At 44.7% G+C, this 17299-nt stretch overlaps 1 long non-coding RNA gene across 1 annotated transcript in view; it reads right to left on the reverse strand.

The window, feature by feature from the left end:
* LOC141132273 (uncharacterized) overlaps window positions 1–15757 on the reverse strand; it is a 51307-nt gene extending 35550 nt beyond the window's left edge. The window contains exon 1 of the long non-coding RNA XR_012242875.1: window positions 15603–15757. This is a non-coding gene — a long non-coding RNA (uncharacterized lncRNA). The remainder of the gene's footprint in view (window positions 1–15602) is intronic.
* Between the last annotated feature and the right edge of the window lie 1542 nt (window positions 15758–17299).

A 17299-nucleotide genomic window follows, 5' to 3' on the forward strand; every position in this document is an offset into this window, starting at 1 on the left:
GTTCCCTCTTGAAACTACCACTGTACATGCAGTTGTGCCGCAAACACAGGCAGTGCAAAAGGGACCAAGAGCCACTGTCAATCAATACTGTGGAGGAGGTATAAAGGTGTGGCTTTTGCTTGGGGTCCCTCTTGCACAGCCGATGTGTGGTGCTCTGAACAGCAGCATGTACAGTTGTAGTTCAAAGAGGGAACACACATAGACATGACTCCTGTGGGACTTCATAGGTCCCGATGGCACAGGGGGCACAAATATAATGGGAATGTGGCAGCGAGGCTGGGGAACAGTTTCAAAGGGAAGCAGAGCAAATGTATAAATAAATGCATATAAGTTATGTTATTAGTATCTGAATTATTAAACAAAATGATTTAATGTCACTTTACTAGCCAACCCATGTTCTTCCCTTCCCCTTTTATCTTCATACTGCCCTGCTGCCCCTTACTGGAGCCAACTGAAATAACCAGCACTTGCGGGAATGAGTGAGCATATCCCTTTTCTTCCCATGAGGTCACCCAGTGACCAATCATTAGGCCAAAATACATCCAGGTGGGTTAAGGGAAAGGTCCTTAGCTTCAGGTATCAGACATAATTTGCTTTTGACTTTACTTAAGTGGGTGAGTAAGAGGGGAAAAAGGTATGATTTAGTAGCAAATGGGATGAAAGTAAATCAAATCAACCTGTTATTTTGGCCTAAATGGGCAAAGCATAACTTTTAAGCATTTAAACACAACAACAGTGTTTGCGGGTTAGCAGCAAATGGTGACTTATTTACTTTTTGACTCAAATAGCTCATGCTAATGCCACGTACACATGAGCGGACTGGTCCAACGGACAATTCGACCGTGTGTGGGCTTCATCGGACCTGCAGCTGACTTTTTCGGTCGAAAATCTGACGGACTTTAGATTTGGTACATGTTTCAAATCTTTACGTCGGAACTCCGCCGGACCCAGTTCCTATCAAAAAGACCGCTCGTCTGTATGCTAGTCTGATGGGTGAAAACCGACACTAGGGCAGCTATTGGCTACTGGCTATCAACTTCCTTATTTTAGTCCGGGGGAACGTCATCACGTACGAATCCGTCGGACTTTGGTGTGATCGTGTGTAGGCAAGTCCGTTTGTTCGGAAAGTCCGCCGAAAGTCCGTCGGATAGACCGTCGGATCAGTCTGGTCGAAAAGTCCGCTCGTGTGTATGCGGCATAAGAGCACCTGAGCTGGTTACTAAAAGAAGAAAGGCCATGAAGTGCCAGTGACACCAACTCATAAATCAGTGTCAGCAGTTTGTAACTCTGGGTAACTTTCATCAAAGAGCTTTACCCTCTGTTTTATTACAGACGTTATTGTTATTTAGCATTGCTTTAATAAATTAGCAATGGTTTACTAACTTTCCCAATGTACTCTGTGCAGCAGAAGTGTTGAAATCAAAGCAACAGTTGTCAGTGTGTGGTATTTCAGGTAATATAAACACCTGTATTACACGTTGCTTCACATGCTCAAACTGTATTTTTTATAATGTGCTCCCAGTAATCAGCAGAACTTCAACAATTTGCACCAACACGTTTTTAAATGCCCCCAATTGATGCCTTGAAAAATGAATGCGAAAAACAATTTCGCAGGTGTGCTCTGTTATATACTATTCTCATTATTATGGCTTATATTCAACTCAAGTCGATAAAATCAGAGTTAAATAAAAAGCCACTGGTTTTCCCCAGCTAATTACTCTGCAATGATTACAGGGATGTACAAAAAAATTTTTTCTACCCTCCAGTCTGCGCTACAATATAGTGTTTGTGATATACATGATATTGATATGCTTTAAAAAACCCTCCAAAATATTTAAAGTGGTTCTAAAGATAGAAGGTATTTTTTCCCCCAAAGTTTTCCCCCAAAGCGGTAGTAAACCACCGGAAGAATAAAAAAAAATTGGCCCCCCTGCAGGTTTAAGTCATAATGTACTAGTATGCAGCACATACTAGTACATTATAACAGACTTACCTGGACACAGAGCCCTCCAGCGCAGCGCTGTCACAGCTCCCCGGTGCTGCCATCTTCACCCGGTCTCCCTTCCAGGTTAGCGGGCTCCGGCTGTATGGATAGGCGGGGCCATGATGATGTCATTCCCAGGCATGCATGCGGGGGCTCTGTTACAAAGCTCTGAAGGTACAGCACTGGTAAGCTATCCCTTCAGAGTGCATGTTGTATTTCACAGACAACAATATGTGTTTTTATTTTGGATGTAATAAAAAAACTATTTTTATACAAACTGTATGATAGAGGATCATTTTTCTTTTTGCATTTTAAGTGTGCACACTGAGGTAAATTTAAAGTTCCAAAATACTTTCTGTCCTTTTGATGCACTGTGCACAGTTCTATAGGACCCAGTGGTCACTTCCATAAAGTGCATCAATGCACTAGCGATGCCTTTCTGGGGACGTAGCAAGCTTTGCCAGGACTACACATCCCATGATGCCTTGTGTTGGTTCTGTAGAGGACAGGCATACATTGGGTCTCAAAGTATGTACAGTAGGCTGAACATTCAAGCATGCTGTTTGTCTGTATGTTGGCTTGTATTTAGAGTAGGACCACACATCCTGAGGTGACAACACTGCTCCTGCATGGGTACACATTTACAATCAGATTTCATAACATACCTTAATATTTTACATATTTGTATTACCTAGAGGTCAACTTTAAGTACATGGAATATTTATGTGCAAGTGTCTTGTGAGCATTTCCTGTGATCCTCCTGGCACATTTAGATGTTTCTTATATACATAGGGGAAGATCCTGGACATCAAGTAAGCATCGAGTAAGCACTGTCATTTTTTCCTTACAAAATATAACAAAATATTGCATTATTATGACAGATGAAGGCCTTTGGGGATGGCACTCCTAGCTAGCCTACTGCTCCTCTGATTAGTGCTGCTTTCAAGTATCATGAATTACAGGTGTGTTATAAATAATCTATTATTATATATTTATTAATGATGGCAGGAATACTGTCTACCCAAAACGTTCTGCTTTTCTAACCTCTAATCCAAATCACAGGCATGCTTTCAGCTCTTCCATTATTCATTACATCAAACTGTGGATGCTTACTTGTCTTACATGTCTGTGTTTTTTCAGCCCAGACACGGCTGTGGGCATGAATTTCAGATATCTTCACAGCATCATGTGGGAAATATCTTGCTCAGCATTGATCAACATCTGAGCTTTACCTTGTCCGCCTTTTCAGTCTCAAATTATACTTAGAAAAATCAAAGGGTTCTTATTTGGGATAAGGTTCAGATTCACTGCTACCATGGGTTTAGGGCTAAACATATGTGTTTGAGGTTTGTGGTCCTGACTAATTAATGTGGGAATTAATTTGCGCAGCGCTTTACAACATGAGGGCAGACAGTACATTTAAAAATACAATTCAATACAGGAGAAATCAGAGGGCCCTGCTTGTTAGAGCTTACAATCTGATGCCGCGTACACACGGTCGGATTTTCCGCCGGGAAATGTTCGATGGGAGGTTGTTGTCGGAAATTCCGACCATGTGTAAGGACCATCGGACAATTTTCCATCGGAATTTCCGACAAACAAAATTTGAGATCTGGATCTCAAATTTTCCGACAACAAAATCCGTTGTCGGAAATTCTGATCATGTGTACACGCACAAAATTCCACGCATGCTCGGAATCAAGCAGAAGAGCCGCAATGGCTATTGAACTTCATTCTTCTCGGCTCGCCGTACGTGTTGTACATCACCGCGTTCTTGACTTTCCGACAAGATTTGTGTGACCGTGTGTATGCAAGACAAGTTTGAGCCAACAACCGTCCAAAAAAAAACATGGATTTTGTTGTAGGAATGTGCGATCGTGTGTACGCGGCATTAGAGGGAGGGTCAAGTGATACAAAAGGTAATAACTGTGGGGCATGAGCTGATGAAGAAAATGAAAGTACAGTTGCTAGGTGAGAGCAGGATAGGCTTCTCTGAAGATAAAGGTTTTCAGGGATCGCCCTAAAGTGGATAGAGTTGGAGATAGTCGGACAGATTGGGGTAGGGGATTCCAAAGGATGTGAGAGGCTTGGGGGAAGTTCTGAAGGTGAGTATGGGAGGAGGAGGTGACAATGGAGCTAGAGAGCAGGTCTTGGGAGGAATGAAGAGGACGATTTGGTTGGTATTTTGAGACTAGGTTAGTGATGTAGCTGGGGGATGGCTTTGTGAGTTATTGTTAGTATTTTGAATTGAATTTGTTGGGTGAGTGGAAGCCAATGAAGGGATTGGCAGAGAGGGGTAGCAGATGCTGAGCAGTTTGTAAGGTGGATGAGACTGGCAGCAGCATTCTTGATGGACTGAAGGGGGGATAGTCTATTTAAAGGTAAGCCAATAAGGAGGGAGTTGCAGTAGTCGAGGCGAGAGATAACCAGGAAGTGAATCAGGAACTTTGTGGTTTCATTGGTTAGGAATGGACGTATTTTGGAGATGTTGCAGTGGTTGAGGCGGAAAGTTTTGGAAAGTGATTGGATGTGGGGCTGAAAGGAATGTTCAGAGTCCATGATACCACCTAGCGCCCTGGCATGCAGGGATGGGTGGATGTTTGTGCCATTGCTCTTGACAGAGAAGTCAGGGAAAGAGGCACGTGGGGGAGGAAATTATTATGACCTCGGTTTTGGATAAGTTGAGTTTGAGGAAGTGGTGTGACATCCAGACAGATATGTTTGTTAGTAAGTTAGTGATGCGTGAGGAGACTGATGGAGTGACCTGAGGGGTGGAGAGATATATTGGGGTGTCGTCAGCGTAGAAATTATATTGAAAGCCATGAAGATTGAAAATAGGAGAGGTCCAAGAACAGAACCTTGGGGGACCCCAAAGAAAGGAAGAAGGGTGGAGGAAGTAGAATTGCAAGTGGCACTGAAGGTGCGGTGGGATAGGTAGGGTGAGAGCCAGGGAAGAACACAGTCACGGAGTAAAGTTTTTTCAGGAGAAGGGGGTGGTCAACCATAACATAGGCAGCCGAAAGGTCCAGAAGTAGGAGTACAGAATAGTGTCCATTGCTTTTTGCTGTTAGTAAGTCATTTGTGATTTTTAAAAGAGCAGTTTCAGTGGAGTGTTGAGGACGAAATCCAGGACTGAAGGGATCGAGAAGGTTATTCTTAATGAGGTGGTCACTCAGTTGGTTGTAGACCAGAAAAAGGGGAGCAAGGAGATAGGGCGTAGATTGTTAGGATTGGTAGGGTCCAAGGATGACTTTTTAAGTATGGGGGTGACCAGTGCATGTTTTAGAGAGTTTTCGAAGATGCCAGAAGAGAGGGAGAGATTGAAGATGTGGGTTAGAGAGTGTAGGATAGAGTCAGAGGGTGACCGTAGTATTTAAGAGGGAGCAGGGTCCAGGGGGCAAGTGGTTAGGTGGGCATTAGAAATGAGTTTAGCAACTTTGTATATAGTAGCAGGGTTGAATAAGGGGAGTGTTGATTGTACCTGTTGACATATGATGTTAAGTGGGGGAGATACCTGTAGAGTGGAGATTTCATCACAAATTGAATTAATCTTATGTTTGAAGTGATTGGCGATCGCCTAGGCAGTGAGTTAGTGGGTGGGGGCAGTGAAGGACGAAGTAGGGGTAAAAAAAGTAAAGAGTTGATGGGGGCTGGATAAGAAGTGTTAATGAGAGTGATAAAATGGGTCTGCTTGGCAGTGAGGAGGCACGAATTGTAGGTTTGGAGGGCAGATTTGTATTGGTTGAAGTCTTTGAGAGACGGCGCATTCCAATGCTTCGACACCGTAAACGTTCCACGTTTTCCGCAACTGCACCTCAGCTGCCAAATTTATATTTTCTGCAGGGTAAATCTTGCATTGGGCCCTAAAGCTTGCATCCTATTCCAATGCACTGGCAATATAAAGGTGCCACACAATGTTTCTGCAGCTGCACCTCAGCTACCAATATTCTGATATCTGCTGCAAGGTAAGTCCTGCACTGGGCATTGACGTTTGCAGCCTTTTCCAGTGCTGCAGCACTAAAAAAGAAAAAGAAATTGTGGCTAATGTCTATTAGATTCGCAATACACGTTACAATCTGATCATAAAATCTCTCTACAATCAACTTTAGATTTCCCAAAGCTAAGTAATATTCTGACCTATTTATATCCAATCAGGCAGGCTTTTGCACTGCACACTTGTTGGTAGATCTAAAACAGATTGCACAACCAGATTGTACAGTGTGTGGAGTGAGCTTAAAATAACACACTTTAGGTTTATTGCAGGATAAAAGTTGCCTCATCTCTCCCTCCTATATTGCAACATAACATAACCAAGTTTCTTACATGCTGTACAGCCACTGAACAATATTTGTGGCTATCATCTCTGCAATAATACATACATTCTATTTTCCATTTCAAGGTAAAACCTGCCTCATCTCTCCCTTTTATATTGTGGGCTAACCAAGCTGCTTACATACTGTCCAGCCACTTAGTTTTTGTGGATATGGTCTCTGAAATAATGCACTTTAAAGTCATCATAAATCTCTGACATGAAATATGAACAGAACATATCCCTCCATAGTGTGTGCTATCTCAATCCATAGCAATGTCAATTTTTTTCTGCTGCCTCATTTTGCTATCTGCATGAGTCACTCCTGACAAGTTTACCTGGCACCGAGAAAAAAAGGCAACCTGTGTGTTCCTATGTGCTGTATGAAGGGGGGTGTGTCCCTTTCCTCCAATCGGCCCTCACTGAGCTCTGCAGAGTGTATGTTCAGCCCGCCAAATGACCACAACAGCACTGCGCCACTGCACATTTCATTGGAAGCCCTGATTGAAGAAATGAAAGCTTTGCCCAATTAAGGCATAGAGCACTGTCGTGATTGGAGAAAGTAATGATGACTCTATCCAATCATGGCTCATTGCTCTTAGTCCCGACCCACGCTATAAAAATATTCTTCCCATAGTGGCCATTTGCTGTGTGATATTGGCATGGAGAGAGATAGAACAGGGCTCTGTTCAGTGCTGCTGGCAAGTTAGTGTGCTATAGTGTGCTATTGTGCTTCTATGTCAGTGTAGAATATCAGTTTAATGTGAATCTAGTGATAGTTCAGTGTGAGTGTATTCATTTTTACTTTAGTATTAGTTAAATTTTTCAGGACAGGTTTCCTTTATACTGGTTTTCCTGCAGTATACATCTGTGCGTTACTGCACGTTTAATGCAGTATATATCCGTGCGTTACTGTACGTTTAACACAGTATACATCTCAGTATAACTTAGTATAACTCAGTATGTACAGTATCAGTGCATTACTGCACATTTAACGCTGTATATATCCGTACATTACTGCACATTGAATGCAGTATATATCAGTGCGTTTTTGTACATTTAACGCAGTATAAATCAGTGCAATACTGCACATTTAAAGCAGTATATATCCGTGCATTACTGCACATTTAACCCAGTATATATCCATGCATAGCTAAACATTTAACCCAGTATATATCAGTGAGTTACTGTACGTTTAACGCAGTATATGTCCGTGCGTTACTGCACGTTTAACACAGAAAAAATATCTGCACGTTACTGCACATTTGACGCAGTATACAGTATATCAGTCAGTTTCTGTACATTGAATGCAGTATATATCAGTGGATTACTGTACATTTAGTGCAGTATATATCCGTGCGTTACTGGACGTTTAACGCAGTATATATCCGTGCGTTACTGGATGTTTAACGCAGTATATGTCCATGCATTACTGCACGTTTAACGCAGTATATATCCATGTGTTAATGTACATTTAACACAGTATATATTTGTGCATTACTGCACGTTTAACGCAGTATATATCAGTGCATTACTGCACATTTAACACAGTATATTTCAGTGCGTTACTGCACATTTAACGCAGTATATATCAGTGCGTTACTGTACGTTTAATGCAGTATATTTCAGTGCGTTACTGCACAATTGCCACAGCATTTTGCAGTGCGTCAGTACAGTTTTACTGCAGTATATTGAAGTGTGTCAGGAGTGTGTCTGTGTATTGAGTACCCAAGTTAAAGTGCCCCAAACACCATTTTCCATTGATTAAAGTGCATCTACGTACACATTTCCACATCTTTATTACATTATGTTAAATGGTGCCCCCCACCCACGCCCCGCCCAGCGTGTCTGGGAGGTCAGCAAGGAGAGGCAGACAATCCCATGGCACTGTGAGGGGGCCTGCAGTGTATGTGTCCACAGACAAAGGTGGACGTAGCCTGTCCTCAGGCAGGGCATCATTTCCTCTTTAGTGATGTTGCCCGTGCAATCCAGCCACAACATGCAGAAGAGGTGGTGGACAGGCTTACTAAACCACCATCATCCTTATCATCCTCTGTCCCCCAAGCAGAGATTAGTGCGCAGTTCACTGCAGCTGCCAGAGTGGCTTATTCTGCCTCCTTGCCCACAGCTACTCCTGCTATAGCCCCAACATCAGGCATGGAGGAGTCCGCTGAGTTATTTAAACACAGCATCAGCAACTTGCTCCTTGACGATGCACAGCCATTACTTGATTCAGATCTTGGTTCTCAGGTTGAGGAAGGTAGGAACATGAGCCTACAGAGATGGGAGAACACTGCTAAACAACAAATTGGCAGTCATATTCCCCCAGCCACAGTGTATTGCCAAGTTGTCTCAAGTGATAATGAGGATGGGGGGTGATGATGAGGTCACTGACGCGACTTAGGTGTCGGATAGAGCAAAGGAGGAAAGTGAGGGTGAGGCAGAACCCCAAAGTGGCAGCCATCATGGAAAAGTAGAGAGCAGCCACCCTATTGCACCAGATTGTGGAGCTGTTATCTCCCAGCCTACGTCCCACAGTTCAGCTGTTTGGACCTTTTTTAGTACATGTGCAGCCAATCACACTGTTGCAATTTGCAAACTTTGCCTCAAGCACATCAAGCGTGGCAAAAACACCAGCCATTACAGTCACTGCCACCCACATGCCCAGCGTCTAAATTCAAGCTTGTCAAAGCTGCTGGCTTTACAACTCCTGCCTTTCTGTCTAGTGGATTCTGCCCCCTTCCGTAAATTTGCAGAATGTGCTGTACCACAATGGCAGGTTCCCAGTCGCTATTTCTTTTCACGTAAGGCTATTCCAGCTCTCTACCATCACATGGAAGGCAATGTTGTGGCATCGCTGGGCAAGGCAGTCAGCCTCAAGGTCCACGTTACTATATATATTTAGTTCGCAGCACACTGGGTAACTCTGCTTTCAACTCGGAAGGATGCAGGACAGGGCTCAGTGCTGCAGCTTGTTGTGCTGCCATCTCTCCATACAGCTAGTGGTGATGATGCAGGATTTGTCAACTCTACCCCCTCCTCCTCCTTCATGCCCTCCTCTTCTGAAAAGTCCCATGAACTACAAGTATCCCCTGAGCATTCAAGGGGCTATTCAATAAGTCAGACGGAAAGGTGCCGTGTTTCAGCTGGTCTGTCTAGGGCACAGGAGCCACACCGGAGCAGAGATTCTTGCAGCTCTGCAGGGGCAGGCTCAGAGGTGGTTCATGCCATGCCAGCTGGTGCCATGAATGGTGGTTTGCGATAATGGCACAAACCTCCTGTCCGCCCTTAGACAGGAAAGTTGACACATGTGCCATGCCTGGCATATGTCCTCAGTTTGGTAGTGCAGTGTTCTTTAAATAGGTACCCAGGGTTGGAAGATCTGCTGAAGCAGGCCAGAAGAGTCTGTAGCCATTTCAAGCGGTCACAGCCAGTGCTCGGTTGGCTGAAATTCAGCGGGAAATCCACCTGCCCATAAATCTCATGATTTGTGGCATGCCCACCAGGTTGAACTCGAATTTTGGCAGTGCTGCAGTGGCTGCACATGCAGCAGAGGGCCGCCAATGAGTACCTGTGTGAGTGTGGCACAACGACAGGCTCAGGCTTGCTCTGCTTTTTTTCCCCACACCAATGGCTGCTGATAAAGGATGCATGCACTGTACTGTCACTATCTGAGAAGGCCACAAGGATGGTGAGCCGTGACAACGCATGCATCAGTGACACAGTCCCTGTTGTGTTAATGCTGGAGCAGACTCTGCGTTGTTACAGTTTAGCCTGCAGATCTGTGACTCCATTTCACATGTGGCGTTTGGCTTCTCTGTTCACCTTTTGGCATCGCCTGCTCCACTGTGGGTTTATATCCTTTCCCATCTATTCCTTCCTGGGTGCCAGAACGGTTTGTAGAAGATTGGCACATAGGAATTCTCCATTGGCACATATGAATTCTCCATTGGCACATAGGGATTCTCCAATGGCACTTAGATATTCGCTGATGCAAATGCGCATGTGTGGAAGAGCAAGAACGGCCGGGAGAATTCATGTGCACGCAATGCGTGACAGATTCTGGTACCCAGTGGCCTATGTAAAGCCAGCAGCATGAGCCATTAGTTGCTGGATGTTCTTCAGCTTTCCCTGTGAGTTCCTGTGTTTCTGTTCCTGATATTATTGGATTTCCTGTTACCGACCTGGCTTGCCTTGACCTGTCTTGTCTGCATTCCTAGCTTTGACCCCTGGCTTGTTCCTATGACTTCGCTTCTGCTTTCTGATCAATGTTTGACCCCTGGCTTGCTCTTCTGACTCCGCTTCTTCCTGATTACCAGTGTATGACCCGGCTGATTCCTGACCCTGCTTGCTGCCTTTCACCTGGATAACCTTTTGTGCATGACTTCTGGCCTGGCTTCTGACCCTGCTCCTGGCTCTACCAGCTGCCAAGTCTCACCTGGTACTCCTGAGGGACTCCTGCCCAGCAGTGCATCCTACTTGTCAGCAACCATCCAGCGGACATCCCATCAGCCTGTCGCAGCTGACAACCCCTGCTTCTCTGAGCATAGCACTCCCAATTACCACCTTCAGGGGCGCTCTGCACTTAGCCGCAAGGGAAGTTCTCTCAGCACTTTGGCCTCCGACCAGGTACGTGACACTGCATCACCCCCTTGTTTGCTTCCCTATATATACACATGCTCAGTGCAATGCTTCTTGACTGAGCAACTTCACAGTTCTCTGAGCTCCCATTCGCTTGTCTCTTGTGTATCCTGTATCAGACTACCCATGTACTGACCGCTTGTTTACCATCTATGCTTGTTTGCTACCTGCCCTGACCTCAGCATGTCTACTGGATTTCCGGTTGTCTCCTGCTGCTTGTACACTGCACATGCTATGTCCTTCTATGATTAAGCACCCATAGGTGGTGTGAAACACGTTAGCTGTTTGGTTCCTGTATCTCTGTTATGCTGTAACTGTATGGATCACATTGGATTTCAATAAAGGTGTTGCACTGGAGTGCGGCCATCCAGCTTCTTTCTTCTGACTTTGATGTTAGGTGCAGAGCCAGCACCTGTTCTTGTCAGCGGGAAAGGTGTAATTATGGGATGCTTAGAGCAGTGTTCATTGACATGTGTTTGGGTCTCCGCATCCTCAACTGGGCATACCTGGGGACCGCGACCTGGTTCCAGCTTGCTGCAAGTCCATACCCACCATCAGGGTGAAGAAGCAGGCTGGGACTTAGACTCCGTGCCCTGGGGAACCCCCGAGTTGGCGGTTTACAAAGGGCTCACTATTACAGACTCTTGACAGTTTGCTCAGGCCATGAGCTCCTCTGAGACACCACAGCCTCTTCTGGAACAACTTCAGTGTTTGGCGCAGAGAGTTGATATCCAGCAGGCCTATCAAGAATGGATTATGCAGTGTCTGCAGGAACTTTCCTCCCATTTGGATCAGCTGCAGGTTGTGGCCACTTCCTCATCCTCTGTTTTGGCTCCTGTTTCGGTTCCTGCTAGTCCCGCAGTCCCTCCAGTGTAGGGCAGTCCTTTAAAACTCCAACTGCTTCCGCCTCCTCGCTTTTCTGGTGATCCTAAAGTTTGTCGGGGCATCATCAATCAGTGCTCGATTCACTTCGAGCTAGTGAGCCACCATTTCCCTACTGATCGTTTCAAGGTGGCGTACATGATATCGCTTCTTTCTGGTGAGGCTCTGGCTTGGACCTCGCCACTGTGGTCGTGTCAAGATCCTTAAATTTCCTGTCTTCCCACCTTCCAGCAAGCTGGTGTGCCTGGCAGAGCCTCATCTGCTGCTGAAGCACTTCTTCGGTTTCGTCAAGGACGCATGACTGTTGGCCAGTGCACAGTTCAGTTTCGCACCTTGGTCTCAGAACAAGCATGGAACAATGAGGCCCTTACTTACCTTTTGGTAGGGTTTAGCAGATTGTATTAAGGACAACCAATGGATCGTATAGCCCCTGATTTCCAGAAAGCTTCTGAACCTTTACAATTATGCCGGCATCTGAAGAACCCATGCAATTAGACATGCCTCATGCCACAAGAGCGATCGCATCACCTCAAACTCAGCCCTTTGCCTTTTTTGTGGAGCTGATGGTCACATATTAAAATCCTGTCTGCCCAGGAAAACTCTCAGGTCTACGTCCCATGGAGGGAGGTGATCTAGACCAGAACCTGAATTCCATCACTTTCCCTCGATCTTTCTTACCTATCTCCATTGATTGGGTCCTGAACTCATAACAAGTAGCTGCATATGTGGACTCTGGGGCAGCCAGGAACTTCATGGGGCAGTCCTTGGCCATTGAATTGGGCATTCCCTTGGCAAAGCCCCTCTCAGTATCTGCAGTCGATGGTTCTACCTTAGCCTTAGGGCCAGTGGCGGCTGGTGCTCAAATTTTTTGGGGGGCGCAAACAAACTGAAAAATACTGAACCCCCCATCAGTTGCAGCCTCACTGTGCCTATCAAATGCAGCCATTGTGCCCATCAAATGCAGCTACTGTGCCCATCAATTGCAGCTATTGTGCCCATCAAGTGCAGCCACTGTGCCCATCATACCCAGCCATTGTGTCCATCATATGCAGCCACTTGTGCCCATCATATGCAGCCACTTGTGCCCATCATATGCAGCCACTTGTGCCCATCATATGCAGCCACTTGTGCTCGTCAAATGCAGCCACTTGTGCCTGTCAAATGTATCCACTTGTGTCCATCATATCTAGCCCCTTGTGCCCATCAAATGCAGCTACTTGTGCCCATCATATGCAGCCACTTGTGCCCATCAAATGCAGCCACTTGTGCATGTCATATGCAGCCGCTTGTGCCCGTCAAATGCAGACACTTGTGCCCATCATATGCAGCCACTTGTGGCCATCAAATGCAGCCACCTGTGCCCATCATATGCAGCCACTGTGCCCACGACCCCCCCACTCGCAGCTCTGGCAGCACCCAGCCCCCTTGTGTGCAGCTTTGGCAGCACCCAACCCCCACCCTCCGTGCGTTAATGGCAGCCCCCCCCCCCCGCGCGCGACTCTCTGCGCCCTGAGCCCACCCTATTTTGAAGCCTATTACAATCTCTGGCTCTAATTTTTGAAGCCTATTACAACCCCTGGCTATAATCAGGTGCTTCAAAACGTATCACCCCCTCCCACCCCCGCCATAGGAAACCATGCTTTCGGGTCCTGAAAGGGGCCGGGCGCATGGTTGGGAGGCGGCGCCCGTGTGCCCACACTGCCCGGGCCACCACTGTTGGAGATAATTGAGTAAGAGTTGCAGGTGTATCTATCTTTATTAACAATGCCTTTAGGTCACAATTGTTTCACCTATTATTATGTTTAAAGGAGGACTCTAACTGGATGACATTACAATATATTTTAGGAAATGCTGTTTTCTTCCTTTTTTTGCATTTTTTATGTTAACCTATGTGTCCATGCACACATAGGCTTTCACAGCATTTAGTGGCAAGAGAGTTTAGAGGCAGGAAAAAAAAAAAACACTGCCAGTGTGTCCAGGAGCAGAAGGGTTTTGGCAGAAAAAACGCTTGACGCTACTAAACGCTGCTAAATACACCTAAACGCGCATAAATGCTAGGCACGTTTAGCACTTCAGCTTTTATTTATTTCAATAGCCAGAATAAATACAAATTATGGCCAATCAAAAAAATAAATGCCCAACGCTGCTAAACTTGTTTGAAAAAAACGCAGCTTAAGTGAGTTTTTAATGCTGATTTTCTCCTGTCAGGAGAAACAGCGTTTTACAATAAATCAGTGTGCATGAGGCCTAAAAGAAGAGATCTTCAGGTCATTGGGAAGCAATACACTGGGCATAATGGTATAAGGCTGCTTTCACACTGATGTGCTGCAGTTTACCTGTACCGCAGGTGTAGTGCAGTGCATCTGCAGCTTTCCTGCAGGTTTGCTGCACTTAGCCATAGACTTCTATTATATTCTGCGGGTTTGGTGCACTTTCTGAAAGCGCACCCAAACTTTGGAGTTTGGGTGCACTTTCAGAAAGTGCACCACATCTTCAGGATATAATAGAAGTCTATGGTAAAGCATAGCTAACCCAGGAAAGTCACAAATGCATTGCGCTGCACCCGGGGTACAGGTTAACTGCAGCACATCAGTGTGAAAGAATCCTTATAGGGGGGTCAGAACAATAAGGATTCATTTACATTTTCAGTTTGGGGGGTGGTAAAACCCCATAGTTAAGAAGTGTTTTTATCACCCCTGCCCCAACCACACCCCTTTAGCTGCAGTGGCCAGGGTTCTACATGTTGCAGCCACAGCAGGAGTTGTGACAGCGCTGAAAGCTGAAAATTGGTCTGGACAAGGAAGGGGGTGAAAGTGTCTAGTAGGTAATTGGTTAACAATTGCACACAAGTGCAGGAATTCAAACAAGAGATGGGCATGGCCACACCAGCCTCCTCAACAGTAGTAAGTGATTGGCACAGACACAGCACACCTCCTTTCTGAAACCCAAAGAGCTTTAAGCAGGGGAAGCACACCCAGAGCACATTATTCTGGCTGTCTACTTTAGAAGATCAAATCATTTCTTAATCGGCCTGCAATGCAATGCAGATGCAGATATCTCTGCCATTAAACAAACTATAGAACAATTTATGTTCAGACTGGAATTTAATCATAAAACAATTCTTTTTTTTTAAAGTATAACATACGGTTAAAAAAAAAAAAAAAACTTTATCTATAGAAGAAATCCACAGCATGGGCTTCAGTGAATATAAAAATTGCAGGCATAAAACACACAATTTCTGTAATACTCTATAACTGACATTGCGGATACAGAAAAGAATACAATCCCATTCCAAAACCAGAACTAGATGGAAGCTTACAGAATACTAATTAATGCATTCTTCTTAATCTTCCAGCAAAAGCAAGTAACAGCAGGGGAGTCAGCAGTTGCACTAATAGAGGGGCTGCTTGTTATAAATTGAGATGACATGCTTGCTTGTTAATTTACTGGGATGGAAAGTCTTTCACAGACCCAGCCAGAGCTGTGCAGAAAAAATCATCACAAGTGATACATATCTCATTCTGGTCACAAAGATGTTAGACCGTATCCATCTAAATGAATGCAGCTCGCCTTGTCTACATGCATTAGCTATGGCCTTCACTATGGAATGTCTTTGAGTCTTCAATTTGGTGACAATAAATGAAAATAAATCCACAAGTCAGCAAACACCCAAACAAAGAAGTCTATTCCCTGTCTATATATGACTTGTGTTGTTCATGCTATAGCAGTTTCTTTTAGCATTTACACTGGGTAGGTTGTGGTGACAGGTGGCTGGATCATCCTTACCTGTCAGTGAGCTCTTCCTAAGGTTTCCAGCTGGCTCTCTTCTGCATTCTTCTTGCAGATTTCTATGCATACAGCTGGCAGACAGCACAGGCAGGTTCTTCGCTGTCACATGGCGTTTTCAAGCCAACCAACACAATGGGCTTTACTACAGTTAACACCTGCAGTGCCACATGGCATTTTACACATCACGCAAGGGCACAATGCATCATGCACTTTTATAAAGTCATTTCCAAAGATCTTTTACTGCTGAAAATGTGCACCTAAGCTAGTGATTAGTGGAATAAAGAGTTATAGTCTACTGTAGTCATATCATGGCACACATCTTACATTTTGCTAGCAATTACTTTTTTATACTTAGAAGAATTATCTATTCATTTATTGTGATCAGGACTGAAACACAAACCTCCGTTCAGTCCAGAACTATTTCCTTGAGTTGATGTCATTTTTTTTTTTTGCATTTTGGAGATGATGTTGGTTGCAATGGCTGACCACAAGTAATCAAATCACGATAACTTGGAGTAAGGGCAGTTTTACACTTGTGCAGAAAAATGCAATTCTCTGCAAGAACACACACACAGAAGACAATAAAGACAAAATCATGTAAATCTGGAGCTGGCCATACATTATACCATTTTCCTATTCAATTTCCTTTAGATTTACCTTCAACTATGTAGTACAATTGTCTGCCTGATTGCATACCAATTGAAAGTATTTAGGTATGTTCTTGCATTATATGGGTTTGGTAAATCTAAAGAAAATGTGTACAAGAAGATTGTATAATGTATGGCCAGCCTTAGTGCCTTTTAAGTTTTTTGACTGTGTTCAAAATTGTATGGCACAGATCAGCCCACTGTTGCAGACTTCCATACAATGAACAGCTACTTGTTGCCAATTGATCACTTGGGACAACATTTTCCAGGGACAGTCCTTTAATGCCTTGGACTGTTCCCAGAAATTGGGTACCATGATATCTGTGCCCTGTTTTGGTGGAACTATTATATATATGGAATGTGCAGTAGAAAAAAAAAGAATGCTCAAACTTATTTTGATAGTCTATAATTGATGGTAAACACAGTCTTATGCAGCGTACACACGGTCGGACTTTTCAACCGGACTTGTCCGACGGACCAAATCCGGCGGACAATCCGATCGTGTGTGGGCTTCACCGGACCTTCAGCGGACTTTTTCAGTCGCAAATCTGATGGACTTTAGATTTGGAACATACTTCAAATCTTTACGCTGTAACTCCGCCGGATCCAGAAATCCGCTCGTCTGTATGCTAGTCCGAAGGACAAAAACCAACGCTATGGCAGCTATTGGCTACTGGCTATCAACTACCTTATTTTAGTCCGGTGTACGTCATCAGGTACAAATCCATCGGACTTTGGTGTGATCGTGTGTAGGCAAGTCCGTTCGTTAAAAAGCAGCTTTTTTCTTGAACCATGTTTGTGACAGGATGTCTATTGACTGCTGTGGCAACCCTCCTACCTACCTGTCCACCATAATACCCTTGGGCAAAGCCTGGACTAACATGTGTAAGAGGTGTTTCCCTTTATTGCATAGTTTCTTCCTCCCAGGGCACATTGTCCTTTCTCTATAGCATCTGAAAGAAAAGCTGTACCAGGATTTGTGTTTACCGAGAGCAGTCATGAAGAAGGTATGGTGTGGGAGAACTTTCCTTTTGAGGGGGGAAATAG

Source organism: Aquarana catesbeiana, linkage group LG03 (genome assembly GCF_042186555.1).
Source record: "Aquarana catesbeiana isolate 2022-GZ linkage group LG03, ASM4218655v1, whole genome shotgun sequence".
In the NCBI taxonomy this organism is placed as follows: domain Eukaryota; kingdom Metazoa; phylum Chordata; class Amphibia; order Anura; family Ranidae; genus Aquarana; species Aquarana catesbeiana.